This window comes from Salvelinus fontinalis, chromosome 20 (assembly GCF_029448725.1).
Source record: "Salvelinus fontinalis isolate EN_2023a chromosome 20, ASM2944872v1, whole genome shotgun sequence".
NCBI classification, from domain to species: Eukaryota; Metazoa; Chordata; class Actinopteri; order Salmoniformes; family Salmonidae; genus Salvelinus; species Salvelinus fontinalis.
The window spans coordinates 10905778-10929199 of NC_074684.1; the positions used below are offsets into that span (position 1 = coordinate 10905778).

The 23422-nt window shown below is 42.4% G+C and overlaps 1 pseudogene; it reads left to right on the forward strand.

Annotated features, from left to right (window-relative positions):
- LOC129817101 (fos-related antigen 2-like) overlaps nucleotides 1-1135 on the forward strand; it is a 140505-nt pseudogene extending 139370 nt beyond the window's left edge.
- Nucleotides 1136-23422: the final 22287 nt, after the last annotated feature.

A 23422-nucleotide genomic window follows, 5' to 3' on the forward strand; every position in this document is an offset into this window, starting at 1 on the left:
ACTATTATGTGGTTGTCTGTCCTATAAGGAGACTGAGCTGGAGAGAGAATAGACCAACCTGCAGACCCAGGTCGAGAGGCTCCAGAAGGAGATAGAGAAGCTGGTGTCCCACACCCCTGTGTGTCTACTGGGCTGTGACGGCCAGCCTCAGGCCCAGCCACTGCCCCCTTTCGCAATGACCATCCACCCCATGGACACCTCAACCATGGCCCATCCCCTAGGCCCCCCTCACGCGGTCAAACAGGAGCCCCAGGAGGAGATGCTTTTCTCCCTTCATCACCATTAATAATTCCCTATCAAACCCACCTATCACCATGTTGAACAGTACTGTCCCAGTGTTGACTGCTTCACCACCCCATCCATGGTGAGCTGCAGCCCGGCCCATGTGATGGATCTCTCCTGTCTCATGTTGTCTCATCACCCCAGCCTGGGTGAGCAGGGTAGGTCTGACACCTCATCCAGTGAAGAGGCTCTTCCACGGACCTCTCCAAGCATCTCCATGGTAGTGACATTACACTTGAGGATGGACCATTGGGACCACTCTTCTCCCCCACCTTGTTGACTCTGTAAGGCCATTCTTTACCACAAAGTGGACACATTGAATGTACAGCACTATACTGTACCTTAATCACTATGGCAGACCAGATACTAATCTTTAAAATACTTGAACTGAAACTGGTTTGGTCTATCTGGTACAATTGAACTAATGAAATAGTCCCAAAAGTACAAACTCCAAGCAAAATTAAGCACAGACTGGGCTATATTTTCTTGTCAAGTATTTGGAAAGTATTTGACATACGTTTTTCACCCAGCTCAGTAGAGTATTCTTCCCTTGTATTAGGAAGATAAAGAAATAGATCAACTGGATTTGACCTATTCATCAAAAATGAACAACACAGTTCCTTTCCAAGTTTGTCTCTTTCAATACAACAATCTTATCAATTTCTTTACTGACAGTCGATGACCGGTAGTTTGGTTTGCTAGACAGTAGATGGGGCTACAAGACATTGATTGGGCACAACTCCTTTATAAAGCACTACCGTTATTCAACAGTCGCAAATACTTATTAGCTATCAGTTCTGTATTTCATTATTACATTCCTGTGCCATTTATCAAAGGCATTTGATGTATTTTAAGTAAGGGGTTATCACTTGATTCATGGCGAAGCTGACTATTTTTCTACATTCCAATGCAATATGAAAACATTGCAACATTACTGACTATCCACCTGAGACAAGTGTAAAAGCAATGCTGTCATCAACAATGATTTTCTATAATGTTGAGCAATATATTTATCTCATATTGTGTGTTATTAATTCTTGATTGTTTTCATTAGGTTTCAATTTATTATTCGAGGCAATACAATATATTCATAGGAAGAGTTTTTATTATTCGAGGCAATACAATATATTCATAGGAAGAGTATTTTTTGGTGTAGTTTGCTGTGAGAAACAGATTTTGAAATAGTAGTAGTCAGGTTCACTGACTCCATGTCTCCACCACTAACGGCAGATCACTACTATACTCTCATTAACTTTATCTGCACTGAACAAAAATAGAAACCTCAACATGTAAAGTGTTGGTTCAATGTTTCGGGAGCTGAAATAAAAGATCCCAGAATTATCATACACACAAAAAACGTATTTCCCTCAAATGTTGTGCACACATTTGTTTACATCCCTGTTAGTGAGCATTTCTCCTTTGCCAAGATAATCCATCCAACTGACAGGTGTGGCATGTCAAGAAGCTGATTAAACAGCATGATCATTACACAGGTGCACCTTGTGCTTGGGACAATAAAAGGACACTCTAAAATATGCAGTTTTGTCACACAACACAATGCCAAAGCTGTCTCAAGTTTCAGCACAAACTGTCAGAAACCATCTCAGGGAAGCTGATCAGCATGCTCTTCATCCTCACCAGGGTCTTGACCTGACTGAAGTTCAACGTCATAACCAACTTTAGCGGGATAATGCTCACCTTCGATGGCCACTGGCACGCTGAATCCCAGTTTCAACAGTACCGGGGAGATGGCAGATGTGTGTGTGTGAGCAGTGTGCTTATGTCAACGTTGTGAACAGAGTGCCTGCCCCATGGTGGCGGTAAGGTTATGGTATGGGAAAGCCCAAGCTACAGACAACAAACACAATTGCATTTTATTGATGGCAATGTGAATGCACAGAGATACCTTGACAAAATTCTTAGGTCCATTGTTGTGTTATTCATCCGCCGCCAGCACCTCGTGGTTCAGTTTGATAATACACGGCCCCATGTTGCAAGTACCTACAGTATACACAATTCCTGGAAGCTGACTCACCAGACATTTCACCCATTGAGCATGTTTGGGATGCTCTGGATGCTTGGGATGCTCTGGATGCTCTGGATCAACATGTACGACAGCGTCTTCCAGTTCCCGCCAATATCCAGCAACTTCGCACAGCCGTTGAAGAGGAGTGGGACAACATTCCACAGGCCACAATCAACAGCCTGATCAACTTTATCCAAAGGAGATGTGTTGTGCTGCATGAAGCAGCTGGTGGTCACACCAGATACTGACTGGTTTTCCACAACCCAACTTTTTTTAAGGTATCTGTGTATTCTCAGTCATGTGAAATCCATATATTATGGCCTAATGAATTGATTGATTTCCGTACAGGAACTGTAACTCAGTATAAAAAAAAAAATTACGTTGCATTTACATTCTTGTTCAGTGTACATACAGTGCATTCGGGGGGAAACTTGCTCTCGGGGGGAAACTTGCTCTCAACTGGCCTACCTGGTTAAAAAAAGGTGAAATAAAAATAAAAAGAGTTTGGCACACCTGTATTTAGGGAGTTTCTCCCATTCTTCTCTGCAGATCCTCTCAAGCTCTGTCTGGTTGGATGGGGAGCATCGCTGCACAGCTATTTTCAGGTCTCTCCAGAGATATTCGATCGGGTTCATGTCCGGGCTGTAGCTGGGCCACTCAAGGACATTCAGAGACTTGTCCCAAAGCCACTTCAGCATTGTCTTGGCTGTGTGCTTAGGATCGTTGTCCTATTGGAAGGTGAAACTTCACCCCAGTCTGAAGTCCTGAGCTCTCTGGAACAGGTTTTCATCAACGATCTCTCTGTACTTTGCTCCGTTCATCTTTCCCTCAATCCTGACTAGTCTCCCAGTCCCTGCCCCTAAAAACATCCCACATCACGATGCTGCCACCACCATGCTTCACCGTAGGGATGTTGTCAGGTTTCCTCCAGACGTGACGCTTGGTACTCAGGCTAAAGAGTTCAATCTCAGTTTCATCAGACCAAATAATCTTGTTTCTCATGGTCCGAGAGTCCTATAGGTGCCTTTTGGCAAACTCCAAGCAGGCTGTCATGTGCCATTTACTGACGAGTGGCTTCCTTCTGGCCACTCTACCATAAAGGCCTGATTGATGGAGTGCTGCAGAGATGGTTGTCCTTCTGGGAGGTACTCCCTTCTCCACAGAGGAACTCTGGAGCTCTGTCAGTGACCATTGGGTTCTTTGTCACCTCCCTGACCAAGGCCCTTCTCCCCCAATTGCTCAGTTCTAGGAAGAATCTTGGTGTTTCCAAACTTCTTCCATTTAACAATGATGGAGGCAACTGTGTTCTTGGGGACCTTCAATGTTGCAGACATTTTTTGGTACCCTTCCCCAGATCTGTACTTCGACACAATCCTGTCTCTGAGCTCTACGGACAATTCCTTCGACTTCATGGCTTGGTTTTTGCTCTGACATACACTGTCAACTGTGGGACCTTATATAGACAGGTGTGTGCCTTTCAAATAATGTCCAATCAATTACATTTTCCACAGGTGGACTCGAATCAAGTTGTAGAAACACCTCAAGGATGATCAATGATAACAGGATGCACCTGAGCTCAGTTGAGTCTCATAGCAAAGGGTCTGAATAATTATGTAAATAAGCTATTTCTGTTTTTTATTCAATCAGAAGTTGTCACTTCTAAGAATTCCGTTTTAACTTTAGCCTTTAGTGTTGGTCTCTAGTTCTGTGTACTGATGCAAATCAATATCACACATATCACTGTCTATAAATTATTGTGCGCCCTTCCCCTCTTCTTAGTGTCATGATATTTGTCACATACTTTCAGTTGATCTTGCATTTCCCAGACACATTATAACAATCTATTCTCAGCTTTGAGCTTTTTTCTCTCCGCCCTTGCAAAGGTACAGTGTACCACTATTGTTGCATAACATTTGATGAAAACTGACGAAATCAACCATACTTCCTCAGCAATCTGTAGATCCCCTGAGCTGGTTACTAAGCAACCAAAGTCGTGTTTTTTTTGTCAAGCGCACCAAGACGAGTTGGGAATGCCTTGCTTCTCGATTTGTCTTCACCTTACCATTGGAAGAATCAGGTCAGTCAAGACAACAGTGAGTATGGTATAGGTGGCCTACATGCACTACCTAGAAGTGAAGCTACAGTGCCTGAAGATCTTGGAAACCCCCAACACAGAGGATTCCTTCTTCTGTCCCTAACTCCTCATTAAGCTAAAGGAAGGGAAGGGAGTTTGGGTTGCATGGTAAGTTCCTTCTCTATTCCTCACACATATCATACTAATCTCAGTGTGTTGTTGGTGTGTGTTGAAGGAGGAGAAGACCCCATGAAGACTAGCAGACCTCAGGAAGACCCCTGTAGACTCCTGTGGACCCCAAGGAAGACTAGCCGTCACTAAGTTGTCAGCTACGGAGATCCAAATAAAGAATAAACAGGATTATAATTTGCAGTGGTCTGAAAGTCCCATGCTGTTAGGCTAAGGAAGGACAAGCAAGAGGAAGAGCCCAATGGGAAGTATACATCTGACTTTTCACCTCTTTACCTCTTCTATCTCCCAATTTCTCCTCTTTTCAGTCATCTCTCCTCATTTCTACTTTTCTCCGCTCTAGTAACCCCTCCTTTCCTCACCTTTCCACCAATCTTCTCACCGGTCATTTTAATCTCATCAACTGTGCTCTCTTCACCTCCCCTCTCATCCTCTCTTTATCTCTCCCCTGTCATCCTCTTTTCCTCCCCTCTGCTCTTATCCTCGTTTCATCTACTCACGACAGGATGAGAGGGGCCTTTGTCTCTGAGGACCATTGGGTCTTTTGTGGCATCACTCAGAGGCAGACTTGGACACATCTTCCTGATGCTGCATGAGGTTAGTACTGTCCTGGCTCTTGTCACTGTTTAGTGTTAGCAGTACAGTCACAGAATCCACAAACCTGAACGGCAGGAAATATTGCAGATTGTACCCTAAATATCTGATGGACATTGTTGTCTCTGGTGACTCAGTAGTTTGAGCAGTGATGCTTTCAAAAAAAGAGTGCAAGTTAGAGAGGGAAGTTAAATGCCCTGCATGCACTCCGGGGTCTTATGTGTTTGACATGACCTTGTCATGTCACCACCGATATATCTGCGATACTTGAGAATTTCAATAAGCATTTTTCTACGGCTGGCCATGCTTTCCACCTGGCTACCCCTACCCCGGTCAACAGCCCTGCGCCCCCCACAGGAACTTGCCCAAGCCTCCCCCATTTCTACACCCAAATCCAGATAACTGATGTTCTTTAAGTACTCATGATGGCTGTGTTTACAAATATACAGAGGGGACAAAGGTTTGGTATGCTGAAGGTTTTTAGGCGCATACAGCCAATCTATTTGGAGTGAAGTGGCAGAGAAACATGAGGAAAATGATCCTATGGAAGTCTCTCTCAGTAGAAAAGTGATTTAATGCATTTTTTTTCAATGTTTTTTGTTTCATTTTTGATTGTCATGTTTTTGTGTCTATCCAGAGAAGGAAATGTTTGACAAAAAAATCTGTGGGTAAGATGGTGGATAGAACCATTCTGACTGATGACAACGGACCTCTCTTGGCGGAAAATAAAGAGGAGTCCATACTAGCCATGTTGGGAATCATCGGGATCAAACTAAATCTGCTCTTCATTATTGTTGTGTATATCTACACAAGGCTTTCAGAACCTCCCTGAGATTCTGTGACACACCACATTTCTGGGAGTTACTGAGACCAAAGGAATAACGCTGTAACTAGCCAGCTACTCCCAACCAACCAAATGAAACTATGCCACTGTCTGGGACCCTCTGGCTCACCTTAGTGACAATAATACCTGTAAGAGGTGGTGGAGATCAGACACATCACATTACAATCACTTGGGTTTTACTGTATACTGTATAGGCCCTAATGGACACAGGATGCAAAAAGATGGACTATAGCTTAAGGTGTTACCTGTAGCATTAACTTGAAGTAGCATTAACTGGAGATAGCATTAACTGGAGATAGCATGAACTGGAGATAGCATGAACTGGAGATAGCATGAACTGGAGATGGCATGAAGTGGAGATAGCATTAACATGGAGATAGCATTATCATGGAGATAGCATGAACTGGAGATCATATGAAAAAAAAAAACGAATGAAAAACTACTCTTTCATGTGGATTCAGTGGATGTTTTGTAATTTACATATTGCATGTGAAATATGCTGATGATCATTTTCTTCGCTAACCAGGTTTCCACTCAACCTTTTTAATGCGAGTAAAGTACATGTCAGATAAAAAATGTAATGACAGGCCTGATGGAAGCAGAACATTTGTAGGTAGACTTTCCAAATGTCGACAAAACAAAATATTCCAGACGAGGTGGGATCTTTTTGTGGCAGTAAATTTAATAATGCGAAAAATGTCGGTGGAACAGTAGCGGTGCGTGGGTACAATCACTGGGAGCCCCCAAAAAGCCATATTACAACCTATGTGTTGTGATAATTGTGTTGTTTGCTCTGTAACTTGGTAGTTAATCTTACCTCCGTGATACTGTATATAGGCCTAAGGCCGAGACAATAACAAGACAGAGTGGCAGAATAAATTCAACCACACCTTTGTTTCATCGCAAAACCAGAGAGCAACCTATGTCCCGTGAAGTCTACAAAGCATATTACACGTACCAAACAGTTACATGACCTACAGCATGGTCAAGCAAGTTAATGTTTCTGACATTTTCAGACCACTAAACAACTATTGATTTAGAACCACAGAGAGTTACAATAAGTCACAAAGAAAACAGGAGCTGCCTCCCTTATTCCAGCCCCATTTCAACTTCAGCATTTCAACAATATAAATCACATATGCTTATTATAATACAGTGACAACTGAAAGATACCAAAAACAATGTAGTCCAATCAACGTAAGCTAAATATGATGTGGCTGTCCATGGTTCTGTGTGTGTGTGAGTGTGCGTGTGTGTTCGTGCAAGTAGAAAAAACATGTTGACTTATCATACTCGTAGAGAAACGCCAATGCCATCCTCCTCCCTTTCATGTTGACGAAATGGTCTACCACTCTGTCATATAGTATACGCTTTTTGTTGTCCTAGGCTACCTGGCTAACATGCTTGATCGCTAGCCTAACTTCCTTTCATGGGCAACGCTAGCTAGTTAACATTAGCCTTCTACATCTAGATCTATCCTCTCAGGCCAGGGGCACAATGTTTGAATTAATGGTTGGATCAGAATCATCATTATAATCACTGGCCAGTATGGAGAATGTCCAAATCTCTATTTCCATCCATGGCTAATTTAGGAAAGGGCCAATTTTAGCTAGCTAGCTAGCCACCGGAGGACAAAAACATTGATGCTTGGCTGCCATTTGACAAATAAAAATAATCTCACTCTTTTGTTCATAATAATCTCGTCATGTAGGCTGTACCCCCACTATATCTGTGACCTGTTGGCTAGAGTGCACGTGCCAATAACAGAGTGGGCACACTCCCTAAATAACGCACATTGTTTTGTGAGAAAACCATCAGTAGAGTTGAAACCTGATGGAAACCCATTTAACTTGTATTTTCTATTCGGTACATGGGAATTTACCCCCTTTTTTCTCCCAATTTGAATGATGATCTTGTCTCATCGTTGCAACTCCCCAACTGACTCAGCAGAGGCAAAGGTCAAGTCATGCATCCTCCAAAACATAACCCGCCAAACCATGCTCCTTAACACCTGCCAACTTAACCCAGAAGCCAGCTGCACCAATGTGTCAGAGGAAACACAGTTCAACTGCGGCAGGCACCTGGCCCGCCACAAGGAGTCGCTAGAGCACAATGAACCAAGTAAAGCCCCCCCAGCCAAACGCTCCCCTAACCCGGATGATCCTGGGCCAATTGTGCACTGCCCTATGGGACTCCCGGTCACGACACAGCCTGGGATTAAATCCAGGTCTGTAGTGACGTCTCAAGCACTGCGATGCAGTGCCTTAGACCGCTGTGCCACTCCGGAGGCCTTCGCAAAATGCATTTTATGTGCATTACGTCATCACGCACAGCCTTTTATCCGCAACAAGTCAATTTGATGGAAACGTATGTCTGGTGGGAAAATGCGCGTTTTGTTTTATGCAGATTTTAGAATACTCACGTGAAGATCTGTCTCCAATTGGATGGAAACCTAGCTACTGCCTGTAATTTGCAGATGCACAATTGTTACCACAGCAAATTATTTTACCGGTTTACAGGGGCTATACAGTATGTACCACAATCAAGTTATATTTATTCTTCTTGACTCTTACTTGTATAAAAGATTAGGAGAAAAACCTTGTCAGTTCCTTCAGGTTTCTCCCTCTTACCTACTTACAGTAGATACCTCTGTTAGTTGGAAGCAGCATGATAAGTGAGCTCCTCTTTATGGAAGTGAGTTTCTGAGTTAGTCTGTGTACTCTGCTCCAGGCCGGATGGATGCTCTTGCTGTTGATTATTGAGCTAATACCCTCTCTGTCTGGAGCTCCAATATGCCACACGGCCACTGACGATTAAAACACCTCTCACATGGCATTCATGGGGCTGAACACCACAAAGGGCTCTTGTCTCCCACTCTCCCATCCTAAATGCTCCACAGTGCCTCTGAGGCTAAAGGGTAAAACTCTACCCAATCTCGGTGTCTCTGTTATTAAGAGGAAGAGAGCGAAAACCCACTCTGCTGTCGGAAAAGTTGATCGCTCGCTCAGCTGTAACACTGTGACATGCTTTTCACACGACTAAGCTGAGCCGAACTAAGCTGAGCCGAACTAAGCTGAGCCGAACTAAGCTGAGCCAAGGTAAGGTGAAAATCAAATATCCAGACCAGCACAATGTGGTTCGGGTCGGCATGATAGTATGAAAATGATGAGGGGCCACAGAGTGACGTGGACCCCAAGATATTTAGAACTCCATCTGTGATGTGAGTCAGATAAGAGCGGTTTGGCTTCAGGTAGAGAACAATGTAGGGGATTCTCTGTATGGGAGCTCCAGGGTGTACTCAACAGTACTGTTATACTTGATGTTGATGTCGCTCACCTTCTCTGCTTTTCTCTCTCACTCACACTCACACACACACTCACACACACGGACTCACACACAATGAAACAGGGGTAAAACATTGATTAGACATCTCTCTCTGTGAGTACACAGCCTATCATTAAATACCGCCGCGTCAATATTCAACAAAGCCTTAGCTAGAGTTTGTTATGGATATGTTGATGCCCCCTTTACTCAGTAGTTATTTTGGTGAGCTTCCATTCAGTAATATAAAGAGAATGCATTTCCTGCTGTGTGTCTTGTCAGAGGGTTCCATACTGATGGACTATCAGGGGACCATCCTGCCAACTGTGCCAAGTGACAACATGAGAGGAAGGGGAATCAACATGTCAACCAGAACTAGTATGAATTCCTTCCACAAATAAGTCAACGTATAGAATAAGTCTTTATGATAAAGATAAAGGGAGTATGGGCCTGTGTGTCACTAAAGTAAAAAATGCCTTTACAAATACATGGAACCTGTATTGAGTGTACGGAGTTGATAATGCTCCCTTTATATACTGTAGACACTTGGCAAACAATATGTGTCATTGTTTCCTGCTTTGTTTACCAATATGGGTGGCATAGGTACAGAGATACAGTCCACGGTGTTGTGATCATATTGATGGCGTGCAGTGATGGGAGGAAGTTAATCACACGCTCACAGCATGTTGCTTTTTAATGAGGAGGAGAGTGTGTACTCTGGCTGTGCATCGTGGTCAACACAGCAACTGTCATAGTCATCTCCATACTGGACTGCTCCTAATCCTGGAAGCACATTTCTACCCCTAAGCTAACATTTTTGTATGTTTGTTCAGGTTTGGTGAACCTAACAATGTATACACCTATACTTACATGTATATTAATCAGATACGCTAGTGTAGTGTGCAGCCTTTAAAAAAATTCTATAACCACCCTCTTGTGGTGGGCCCGGCAAGTATTTTAGACGATGTCACTGTAGAACATGCTGGACTAGACTGGGGTTTCTAATGTCGGGTTATGAGTATATTGTCATTATTTCTGTGAAATATGTTCTTGCTCATAGGAATGGATAAGATTGGGCTAAAGAGATATTGTAAGACACCTGAATGTCCCTGATCTAGAATTGTCTCAGACACAGCCTTGTGATGTTTATACCCTTGTCTACTTCTCATCTCAGTGATCAGCTCCCTGTTGCACAATATCAAGTCAAAGCTTCATACAAACGCTGGGCTAGTGTCTGTAAATCAATCGGTTAGGTTTATATCGACTGACAACAAGTCTCTATGATCCTCGTGTGGCTGTTTGGTATGCCGTAGGTGGGTTAAAGATGTGACACCACGCAGCGGTAGAGTTAATGAGACCGTGAAGTGAAGTGAGTGGGACGCACCCTGTCCACCTCCTTATCGAATGGCAATCTGATGAGCCCTGCGGCCGTCGCTCCTACAGTAACAGACTGAACTGGATTCATCTGACTGCAGTGACAGTCAATAGACTTTCTGCTGGGGAGAGACAGAGAGAGCGAGGGGGGGTTAGAGAAAGAGAAGGGTGAAGCGAGAGAGAAGATGAAGGGGGAGAGATGATACCGATGGCGGGAGGTAGGGAGGGAAAGTAAGAGATAAAGAGAGAACAGGAGGTCAAGGAGGCGACCAACATAATATAATCAAGAATGAACAATTATTTTTGTTTAATAACCTGAGAAGTCATTATTAACAACCTTTTGAAAATGTCAAGAGTGGTCAGATAACAGAAAGTGTTTACAACAGTCTACCTGGTTATCAGTCTAAACATGCAGTAATGAAGTAACGTACAGGATAAAGACATTATTCTGTCATCTTAGATTCAGTCTTCAGCTTGGGTGACTTTACCATATTGCGTGTAATGACACACATACAGATTCTTCATGGGCAATTACTTATAAATCACATATGATATACAGTATAGTGTACTGTACTAAACATTACAGTCATAATGACTGTGGGCAAAAACCTGCTTTCTTATACAGTGGCAAGAAAAAGTATGTGAACCACTTGGAAATAGCTGGATTTCTGCATACATTGGTATACGTTTTCATGTTTTTATTGAACACACCGTGTAAACATTCACAGTGTAGGGTGGGAAAAGTATGTGAACCCTTGGGTTTGATAACTGGTTGACCCTCCTTTAGCAGCAATAACCTTAACCAAACTTTTCCTGTAGTTGCGGATCAGACCTACACAACGGTCAGGGGGAATTTTGGACCATTCCTCTTTACAAAACTCAGTTCAGCAATATTCTTGGGATGTCTGGTGTGAACCGCTCTCGAGGTCATGCCACAGCATCTCAATTGGGTTGAGGTCAGGACTCTGACTGGGCCACTCCAGAAGGCGTATTTTCTTCTGTTGAAGCCATTCTGTTGTTGATTTATTACTGTGTTTCGGGTCTTGGTCCTGTTGCATCACCCAACTTCTGTTGAGGTTCAATTGGCGGAGAGACAGCCTAACATTCTCCTGCAAAATGTCTTGATAAACATGGAAATTCATTTTCCAGTCAATGATAGAAAGTTGTCCAGGCCCTGAGGCAGCAAAGCAGCCCCAAACCATGATGCTCCCTCCACCATACTTTACAGTTGGGATGGGGTTTTGATGTTGGTGTGCTGTGCCTTTTTTTCTCCACACATAGTGTTGTGTGTTCCTTCCTTCCAAACAACTCAACTTTAGTTTCATCTGTCCATAGAATATTTTTCCAGTAGCGCTGTGGAACATCCAGGTGCTCTTTTGCGAACTTCAGCCGTGCAGCAATGTTTTTTAGGACAGCAGTGGCTTCTTCCGTGGTGTCCTCCCATGAACACCATTCTTGTTAGGTGTTTTACGTATCGTAGACCCGTCAACAGAGATGTTAGCATGTTCCAGAGATTTCGGTATGTCTTTAGCTGACACTAGGAATCTTCTTAACCTCAGAGCATTCTGTGCTGTTCTCTTACAGTCATCTTTGCAGGACGGTCACTCCTAGAGAAAGTAGCAACAGCGCTGAACTTTCTCCATTTATAGACAATTTGTCTTACAGTGGACTGATGAACATCAAGGCTTTTAGAGATACTTTTGTAACCCTTTCCAGCTTTATGCAAGTCAGCAATTCTTAATCTTAGGTCTTCTGAGATCTTTTTTGTTTGAGGCATGGTTCACATCAGGCAATGCTTCATGTGATAGCAAACTCACATTTTGTGGGGTTTTTTATATTGCAGGGCAGCTTTATTAACCAACATCTCCAATCTCGTCTCATTGATTGGATGCCAGGTTAGCCAAAGGGTTCACATACTTTTTCCAACCTACACTGTGAATGTTCAAACTATGTATTCAATATAGACAAGAAAAATACAATAATTTGTGTGTTATTAGTTTAAGCACACTGTGTTTGTCCTGTTGTGAAAGATCAGATCACATCTTTTGACCAATTTATGCAGAAATCCAGGTAATTCCAAACGGTTCACATAGTTGCTCTCTATAAACAAACATGGTGCTTACTAAGAGAACACAAAATATCTGTCTACAAATACATATTTCCACCCATATAAAAACATTTCCACACATATGAAGACACAAATATTTATATTTTCCTCTCTAGATTAACAGTCAATCAGACAATTACATCTAAATGATGAAAGACACAGAAAACACACTGTACATAGCTTATGATATTAAGAAGTATGGTAGGGCCTGAGTGGAGCAGTGGTCTAAGGCACCGCATCGCAGTGTTAGCTGTGCTACTAGAGATCCTGGTTTGAGTCCAGGCTCTGTCGCAGTTGGCCATAATCGGGAGACCCATGGGGCTCCGCACAATTGTCCGGGTTAGGGGAGGGTTTGGCCGGCAGGAATGTTCTTGTCCCATCACGACTCTTGTGGCGGACCGGGCGCAATGCATGCTGTATGGTGTTTCCTCTGACACATTCGTGCGGTTCTGTGTTAAGCGGGTGCTTCGGAGGATGCACGGCTCTCGACCTCTCCCGAGTCCATACGGAAGTTGCAGCGATGAGACAGGACTGTAACTACTAATTGGATACCATGAAATTGGGGAGGAAAAAAAAGTTTTAAATAAAAGTATGGTGAAACCCAAAGGGATACTATTTTTTTATTTTTAAAGGCCACAGAGTGCATATAGCCACCAGGTAGGAAATGTAGGTTAGCTCAGGCTTGCATAGCATATCCCCCTTGGTAGAGTATGTGACATGCTGTGTTCCTGATATGGACATGTTAGAGTACATACCTCTGCTGGGAAAGCCTCTCCACATACTTATTTAAGTACTTGATTCAAACACGCAAGCATGCAATACAGTAGCCTCAATCTGTAGCCAAGTCTTCTATCATTGACGTGCCATGTAATGAAAGAGTTGCCACATCTCCACATTTTGGAACGAGGCTAGCACACCCATCGTCTCTAAAACGCAGGACGGCCTTGAGTAGTACGTGGACTTTGAAGTAGCACTTTATAATAACTTCACATAATAAAGCATTTATAATGGATCACTAAATAGTTTATTCATCACGCATTAGTATAGGTCCTTCTAAACCATTTACTAATTGTTAAGTCTTTTTGTGTGGCCTCGTCTAAAGTGTGATCTATTTATGCTTTATAAATGCTTTGAGTGACCGGTGTAATTTCTCATCAAAAAGATGGACATGCCATTAGTACCTGATGCTTCTCATTAAGGTCTCAAAATAGCCTAGAATATATCAATGGTAAAATAATAATCACACAACACAGGACATTAAAGGAAATATAATGAACTTTCTGCTTTCTCTCTGTTACCGCACTGCAAGTGGTATCGGAGCGCCAAGTCTAGGTCCAAGAGGCTTCTAAACAGCTTCTACCCCCAAGCCATAAGACTCCTGAACATCTAATCAAATGGCTATCCAGCATGATTTACTGCCCCTTTCCCCTTTACTGCCCCTTGTTCAAAACAACTGGAAACTCATAACTGGGAAATCTCAGACTTCAGTGAGTTCAACACAACTGGGAACGGGCCCCGAATGGGAAAATATTTTTTGAACGGTCATACATCTCGGAATTCCAAGTCGGGAACTCGGGCCTCGTACTAGAGCTCCGACCTGAAAATCACTGATGTCATGATTCAACCTTGTTTTTTCCCAAGTTCCCAGTCTTCTTGAAATCACCATAAATCCAGAGAATGCCAGACTTTGATGAAATAGTTTGATGACAAAATGTGCACATTAAGGACCGCCGCGCCACCTTCCTGTTCAAGTGATCACAGCACAATAAGGTGAATCCAAAAATATATTGTATGCTGTGGCATAAATTATGTAATATGCCAGGGAGATAGGTATACTGTAGCTAAAAAAAAGTACTACTACGTGTATGTTGTGTAGTAAGCTGTTAGCTGTTGGTGGTTTTAGAGAAATGTCATCATTGAATATTGTAAGCGCTTTCATTGTATGCCCCCTTTATTTATCATATGGTTTTGACTTGGTGTACAGAGAGAATACTGTAAGAACGGCCATGTTCTGAATTCTGTCGCTATACAAATAGTTATATTGACTACGTCAGTCCTAGCTCATTAATGTATTCATCGAAATTACGGATTGCCTCTTATCCTCTCGGCGTCCCCTTATGCCATAGTTTGTACATCATATTTGTCAGTAGAAACTACATTTGTTTAAGCAAGTCAGCCATATCAGCTATGTTTTTTTTAAAGGCATTAAATGAGACTGAATGATCTGTTTCGCTGCCAGACAAGACTCCGCTGATGGCCAGGTGTAGCGGTGGTAAGGATTCACTCCATGGTGCTGAAAAGAAAACTCTGCTGTTGGAACAGCTTTATGTAGGCCCTAACAGTTTGTGGGCACCGTTTGTCACTGTTATAGTCCAATGAATGTATTGTTTAGTGTTGTGTTGTGTAGTGTAGTGTAGTGTCGTGTAGTGGCTTTACTGGCATGTATCTAAAAAAAAAAAAAAAAGGGGAGTTTGACCCACCAAGATTTACATGCTTAAATCGCCTCTGTCTAGGGACCGTTTTGAGCATCAGGTACTGCTGGAATGTCTACCAATGGCCAGTCCATCTTTTTGTGAGAAATTACACTTTATGAAGTGTAAATAGCCAACACTTTAGATGAGGCCACGGAAAAATACTTATTATTAACGTTTAGCAAATGGTTTATAAGGACCTATATTAAGCATCTTAAGAATTATCTTACTTTTACTGTCCTCTGTAGGCTTACCACAATCTCATTTAGTGAGCTTTATCATCTCTATCAATGAAGAAAACACACTAAATGCCTATTTTCCCTTAAGAGCCTCTGTTTGATCTTTCCCCATTGTGTCCCATTGTTTTTGTGCAGACGATCCAATTGAGATGAGCTGTTTAATTGGATCCTTTGCATAAAACAGAATAAACAATAAATGGAAGCCCGAAACCAGAGAGGATCTATCCATTTGTATTCAAATGAGATCGGCTGATACAAAATACTAAACAATTGCTTGTTTCCATTTATTTATTTTTCCTCTCATCTGTGTTGTTCATCAGACAGGCTCCCTGGAGTCTTTATTGGTGTGTGCAGTTCTCCATTAAAAGCGATGTGTGGCACCAGACTGGGACGAGTAATAAATCACAGCCCAGACTTAGAGACAGACAGTGAATAGAGAGAGAGAGAGAGAGACAGGGTAGAGAGAAATGGGTTATAGGGAGAGAGAGAGAGAACATTGAGGCAGATCTACATGCTTCAGACTGCTTCAGTCCGCTATGCACTGTCTGACATTAAATCAGCGTACGACTACTCTAAAACCGCCCTTCAAATCTCAGACGACAGCGTGATCCATTAGGTCAGAGCAACTTTTCTTCATGTTAGACGTCATAAATTAGCCTTCAATTTCATATTCACATTTAGCTGATTTTGTACAAGTTAGAGTGCGGCACATGAGAGTGCAAGTATGCTGAGTGAGAGTGCTGCATTGAGCTGTACAGCCCGGAACACCACTGTATTGGTACATTAGTAACTGTACACCGGGTCTGGGGTCAAAAGGTATTTATTTTCTCAAAAATACTGTGAGCGTTTGCTCAAGCCAGCCTGGCGTGCCAGAAAGGCTAGTTCTCCACCATTGTTTCCATGCCCCAGGCAATCTGAATCAAGCACATACTGCATTTGACCCACCACCTGGATTTAGTCCTATGTAGCAAAATTTGAAACTGTTATTTATATTGGATAAAAGTAGTGACTCAGAGCTAGGAAATTGTATATCATACACTGAAGATGACGGACAATGGGAAATCATTGCTAGCGGGAAGGTTCCTGACTTTTTCTGTGGCTAAACCAAATAGTTTAACAATTGTATTCGTATTTACAGATGGAATACAAGTTCGTTATTAAGGCAGACGAAGGTTCACATGTCCCAGAAGACATTTCTGGCAAAAAAAACACATTTTGATCAACATAAAATAAAAACAATTTCAAATGCCTCTCCTGTGAAGTAGTGACGTGCCACATACACCTAGCTTCCTGAAACGGGTCACATATTAAAAGGATTTGAAAGATTTCAAATGCTATTTGAACCCGGGTTTGTATATGGTATTCGTGTATACTGTGTGGGCATGTACTGTAGATTAGACAACCATACACAATGTGTGTATGCACGGCTGTTGATTCTGATGTTCTTGTTCATCAGTTTAATAAGCTTGGCCGGCCTCAGAGACATGACTGTAAGCCAATGCACACTCAGGTCACCTTACATAAATAGTTATAATGAAGTACAGCGGACCTTTAATGTAGTCCTACTGTGTTATAGGAGACGGCGTGGGATAAGGCCATTGATTATCGGGTCTGACACTTGTGTGGAGATAGTAATGAAAAGGGGGTTTAATTGAGATAACCCTCGTGCCTTTGAGGGTTGTGTTCATGCAAAACCCTTCATGATCATCTTTACATTCACGTTGAGCACTCTATTGGACTCGAGGTGAACCAAGAGGATGTGCGTGGATCATCCATTAATCTTTGGATGTATGTATGGTATAAGATAACGAATGAAAAGCGTATCTGCTTTGCCTCAAAACGAAGAACGTCAGACACATCAGAAACTTCAGAGACGAAGAAAAGCTACAGCACACTGCTGCTGATCCGAGAGGAGAGGAAGGATATTAGAAGTGAAAGGTGTGTTCACACCATCGGTTCCCATCGGTGTAGGGAGCATGATTGGTCTTGGCAGGGGATGCCATAGACCCATACGCCTCTCTATCAACACAGAGCCTTATCCACCACCAGCCAGTTCAGATTGTTATTCATCAGATGTCCTTATTTCAATGTTTTTTATAAGAAGTGAAAATGTACACCGATTTATTTGCAAATCCAATTTTTGCCAACCGGTCTTTGGTTGAGTGGTTTCATTCCCAGAGGAATTTGTTAAATCCTTAGTTCTTTTGGGAATCTGAGACTCCTTTTTTACGTTAATTTCCTAATGATAGTCAATAGGGCAATAAGTGCACTAATAATTGATGTAGGCCAAGGAGCCGTTTTGGCCTACTTATGTGTCATTTAATGTGTTGTGTGCAGTGTATCTATCTAGGGATGGTTTAACTTATTTTTGTACACTAGAGGGCACTATATGTTGGGTCAATGGTCACTGGTCACATAGGTAGCACTGGTGACCAGTATTGATAGGAATTCCGAGTCTTTTTGGTGAGCCGGCTCATTTGGCCCCATTGACATAAAAGAGCCAGCTCAGTTGGCTCTAAAACGGCTCTTCATTCAAAACGCTTAAAAATTGACCTAGAACCATGGAAAAATGTCAAATCTCCAATGTAAAGCGCAAAAGGTAGGCTACTGTTATGTCAGATCGTGAAATGTGCATTCAAATAAATGTTTACCTGGTCAAATTATTAGATGGGCAACAAACAAATTACCCTTTTTTTATGCACTGAAAAACTTTGCGTGGACTAGATTGAGTGCTCTCCCCACTATTTACTGTTTCTGCAGTGTGGATTCACCCTCTTCAGATAATTATTTTGTAACTTATCTGAAGAAAAACGTTGTTTTGAGCTCAAAAGCAAATCAGGGTGCAAACTAAATGGCTCTTTCACCAATGCGATAGCTGGAAAGCTTTTGGAAAGCTGATTATTGTGGACGAGTCATGAACCGCTCTCAACCTGTGCCAGTGGCATCTCATAGGGATTCACCACTACACTTAAGGTGACCAGATATCCAGAAGGACTTAGAACCCTGTCAACACATTTTCTCTTGACCTGGAGAAGGGCTTTAAAAAGCTAACAAGACTTCCTGTGAGGGTGCCTCTTGTGAGCTACAGTATATGTGTTTCACTTCTAAGCCGTCTGTGCCCAAGAGAGCAACTCTTCCCCTGGTGCCTGTGTCTGATCAGACACACACCAGGGTTGGGCTCAATTGATAATTTGGGAATTGACTCCCATTCAACGTATGAGTTGAAATTGGCCACACCCCACAGGATGAAGAATATACATTTGAGTTGGAGGTACAGAAAGTAGAATTTAATTGAGTGCAATTCAAATAAATGCCACTCAGTCTTAGAACATGACAGTTTCATTGAATCTGAAATGTAGTACTGAACAGAATTGGAGCTAGTCATTAAATATAATAACTTAGAATATTTTCATTCAGGTTTTGTTTTCCTTGATCATTCATATAAAGTTTATCCTGAAAATCTATTGTTTCAACAATATTTTAGATGCATGTATATAAAGACATGTTTGACGTTTTATGTACAGAATGTATATTTGTAAAGACTACATCTAATATAGAATAGAAGAAAAATTTGAATTTCAATTATATTTCCTTTAATTCAAAATGCATTTCTGTATCTTGTTTACTACTACTACACACACACACTCATTCATTATGAGAGGCAGCTCCTGTCCAAGATGTTCAGTTCAAGTTATTTGGTAGAGCAAAGGCTTTTTGCTTTGTTGACTCTAAAGAAAAGATTAGGGGTTAAATTGCAAAGGGATTTCTCAGTGCAATTCTGACTTAAAGAGCAAACAGGTGTAAGGGGAGTTAGACCCTACTCTTAAAATCATATAGCCTCGGTAAACAGTAGAAAAGAAATCTGAAAACAACATTTGTGTGAAGATGTTTTATATACAGTATTTCACTTGCCATACCAAAGGAAGGAGAAGTGAACACACTAAGAAATTATCAAACGGCAAAAAAAAACGATCTATTTATAGAGATGTTACGATGTATTTCACTTACTGCATCAAAAGGAGTAAAAATGAAGAGACCAAGAAAGTATCAGACTTATTGACTTTTCTTAATACACGGGAGAGTCCGGCTCCATCAGCGATTCTATTGACTGGTGGCCTTGGCGTATTTTCCTCTTGCTTACACACATCATTGCTCCATCTCTCTGTATTGGCTATAATTAGACCTAGCATGCAGCCGTACATCATCAATGGTTGGCTTGATCTACATAGAGGGAGGAGTTGTCTTTCCTCAAGGTGAACTGGGAAACGGTGGTAACACTGCATTGGTCAATAGACTGGGAGGAGGGTTTGTCTTTGGCGTGGGTATTTATTGCATATACGAAAGGTGTCCACTCCAAACAGTCATCCATAACAATGCATTGAATATCAATATTATTACGGGTTCTATTCTTCTCAACTCTTTTATTTTTTGGATTTATCATACTAACTACAATAAATCTACGCCACCCTGTCTCTTCTATGACTAATCAACATCTCTGAAACACATCTCATACCAAACAACCTCTCAACAACAGAGACATATACTGTACATCTCATTGTGTGATACTGTCTCCCTGCATGCTGTGATTGTATCTGGGTTGGAGTTATTGACTGTGGCGTTGTACAATGAGCTTTCTTCTCCCTTCCACTCAAGGCTATGTCTGTAAACCTATCCGATGAGCCTCTTCCTGACGTTCTGGGAAACTAGACACTTCCTGACACTAGAGAAAACTAGACCCACCATGCAGAAAGAACTTTGGTGGACATGCTGAAGGTTACTCTCACACTTCAGCTCCACTATATGTGTCGCTTTGCCATCAGTGTCGTGTCAATGTGACGTTCCAACTGCTACACAGAGCATGCCGTTTGAGAGTGGAGAGGGGAAGAGCATCTGTATTCTATTTTACCCTAATGTACCATACCATATTCATCCATTATGTGTAAGTACAATAGCCTTGGTCCAGTTGTTCGCAAGTACTCATTAAATTATTGCTAGTGGTTGTACAGTTCACTAAGTATAGGTCATCCTCACACATGGCAGTGGACCAACCGGAGCAGAACATCTGAACCTGCGGAGTCCCTCGAAACACATACATACGGCATGTCTACACATAACACTTAGATAAGACTTCTGCTTTCAGAATACGATGATCGCATTGAAAAGACAGCTCTAGACGCACAAAAGTTGTATTGAGGTCTGGTCAGATCAGGCTGACCACCTCACAAAGATGTAAGAGAGGCATTGTGTGATTATTTCTCCTCAGTCTGGAGGCAATCAGGCTACCAAACGCGCAAACAGTGGGCGAACTCATTATCATTCCCACTGCAAGTCTCCAGAAAACTTCTGTTTTGGGAGCAAGAGGCACCTTTTTATTTTAAATGTTGAGGAAGAAATTGATAAAACACACAATTACCCTCAGACTAAGGAACTCATTGACATATTTAAGGAAGCTGATCTACAACACATATTCAGAAGCAAGTTAAAATGCAATGTTTTTCTAGCACAGACTGGAATATGTTCCGGGATTCATCCAACGGCATTTAGGAGTCACCAGTTTCATCAATAAGTGCATCAATGACATCATCCCCAAACGTATATATGACCGTACGTACACATCTCAAACAGAACCCATGGATTACAGGCAACATCCGCACTGAGCTAAAGGCTAGACCTGCCACTTTCACGGAGAGGGACACTAATCCGGACGCTTATAAGAAATCCCACTATGTCCTCCGACGAACCATCAAACAGGCAAAGTGTCAATACAGGACTAAGATTGAATCTTACTACACCGGCTCTAACGCTCGTCGGATGTAGCAGGGCTTGCAAACTATTACGGATTACAAAAAAAAACACAGCCGCGAGCAGCCCAGTGAAGCGAGCCTAGCAGATGGGCTAAATGCCTTCTATGCTCACTTCAAAGCAAGCAACACTGAATTATTCATGAGAACACCAGCTGTTCCGGACGACTGTGTGATCACACTCGCCGTAGCTGATGTGAGTAAGACCTTTAAAAAGGTCAACATTCAGACTGTGGGGGGGGGGGGGGTCTCGGATAGTTGAGGGGCAGCTGTTGGGGAACTGTGGGGGGATCTAGGAGGGCTGGTAGCCTGGCGGTTAGGAGCTTGTGCCAGTGGCTGATGGATTGCTGGTTTGGGTCCCCGCTTTTGACCTTGTGAGAGATCTGTCGACGTGCTCTTGAGCACGGCGTTGACTCCGGTTGCTTCTGTGTGTCACTCGGAATGGGAGTCTGTTAGATGACTAATGTGATGTAGTTGTTGATCGGCTTTACTGCAAGTATATTGTATGTTTTAAAGGTCAACATTTAGACAGATTTACCAGGACTTGTACTCAGAGCATGCGCTGACCAACTGGCAAATGTCTTCACTGACATTTTCAACCTCTCCCTGACCGAGTCTGTAATACATACATGTTTCAAGCAGACCACCATAGTCCCTGTGCCCAAGAAAGCCAAGGTAACCTCCCTAAATGACTACCGCCCCGTAGTACTCACATCTGTGGCCATGAAGTGCTTTGAAAGGCTGGTCATGGCTCACATCAACACCATCATTCCAGGTTCCCTAGACCCACTACAATTCGCATACCACCCCAACAGATGCACAGATGATGAGATCTCTATTGCACTACACAGTGCCCTTTCCCACCTGGACAAAAGGAACACCTACGTGAGAATTCTGTTCGTTGACTACAGCTCAGCGTTCAACACCATAGTGTTCTCAAAGCTCATCACTAAGCTAAGGACCCTGGGACTAAACACCTCCATCTGCAACTGGATCCTGGACTTCCTGACGGGCCGCCCCCAGATGTTAAGGGTAGGCAACAACACATCTGCCACGCTGGTCCTCAACGTGTGGGCCCCTCAGGGTTGGGTGCTTAGTCCCCTCTTGTACTCCCTGTACACCAACTCCAACACCTGATCACTGACAATGATGAGTGCCTATAGGGAAGAGGGCAGAAATACAAGATAATTACTTCAAGGATTACTTTGACATTCAGAAAGGAGGTTGCAAAAAAACTTTGACACTTCTCTGTTTTCTTAATGACATTCAGATCAGCATTGAAAAAAGGCGCAAGTTTAAGTTTGTTCCACCTGAGCGAGTCTGACCACAAGTCAGAAAGCACTATGATGACACTCCAAAATGGGTTTGATGGATTCCGGGAAAAGAGCAGGAATAGGCTTTTGTAGGTTGCAGACCAAGCTGTGTCTTCCAAAGGTACGACTGCTGTCGGCATCCAAAGATTATCCAACTTGAATAAACGCTTGGAGGTAAGGATGACAGCAGTGGTATGGTCTAAGGCGATACGGATATCACATATTTTTTATATCTACTTGGCGCATTGATGTGAATCACACTGCTGCTCTCTCATTTAGCTATTTGTGCCTTACGGATTGTGGTTGTTCCTCCTGACTGTTGTGCAGGTCTGATCTGCAACTACAGAAAACGTTAGGTTGAAGTTATTGCTGCCAAAGGAGGGACAAACAGTTATTAAATCCAAGGGTTCACATAATTTCCCCACCCTACACTGTAAATGTTTACACGGTGTGTTCAATAAAGACATGAAAACGTATAATGTTATTAGATTAAGCAGACTGTGTTTGTCTATTGTTGTGACTTAGATGAAGATAAGATCAAATTTTATGACCAATTTATGTAGAAATCCAGGTAATTCCAAAGGGTTCAAATAGTTTTTCTTGCGACTGTACATGGACAAGACATGAGGACACCTTTAATTTACCATGAGTAGCTCTGATCTCAAACCTCGCCACAAGTTATTGTGTCTGTCACAGGGGAGCGTCATGTCCTTGGGGACCACGCAAACAGGTATAAGGCCTACCATTTGTAGCTGTACATAATGGAGGCCTCACTTGAATCAGACTA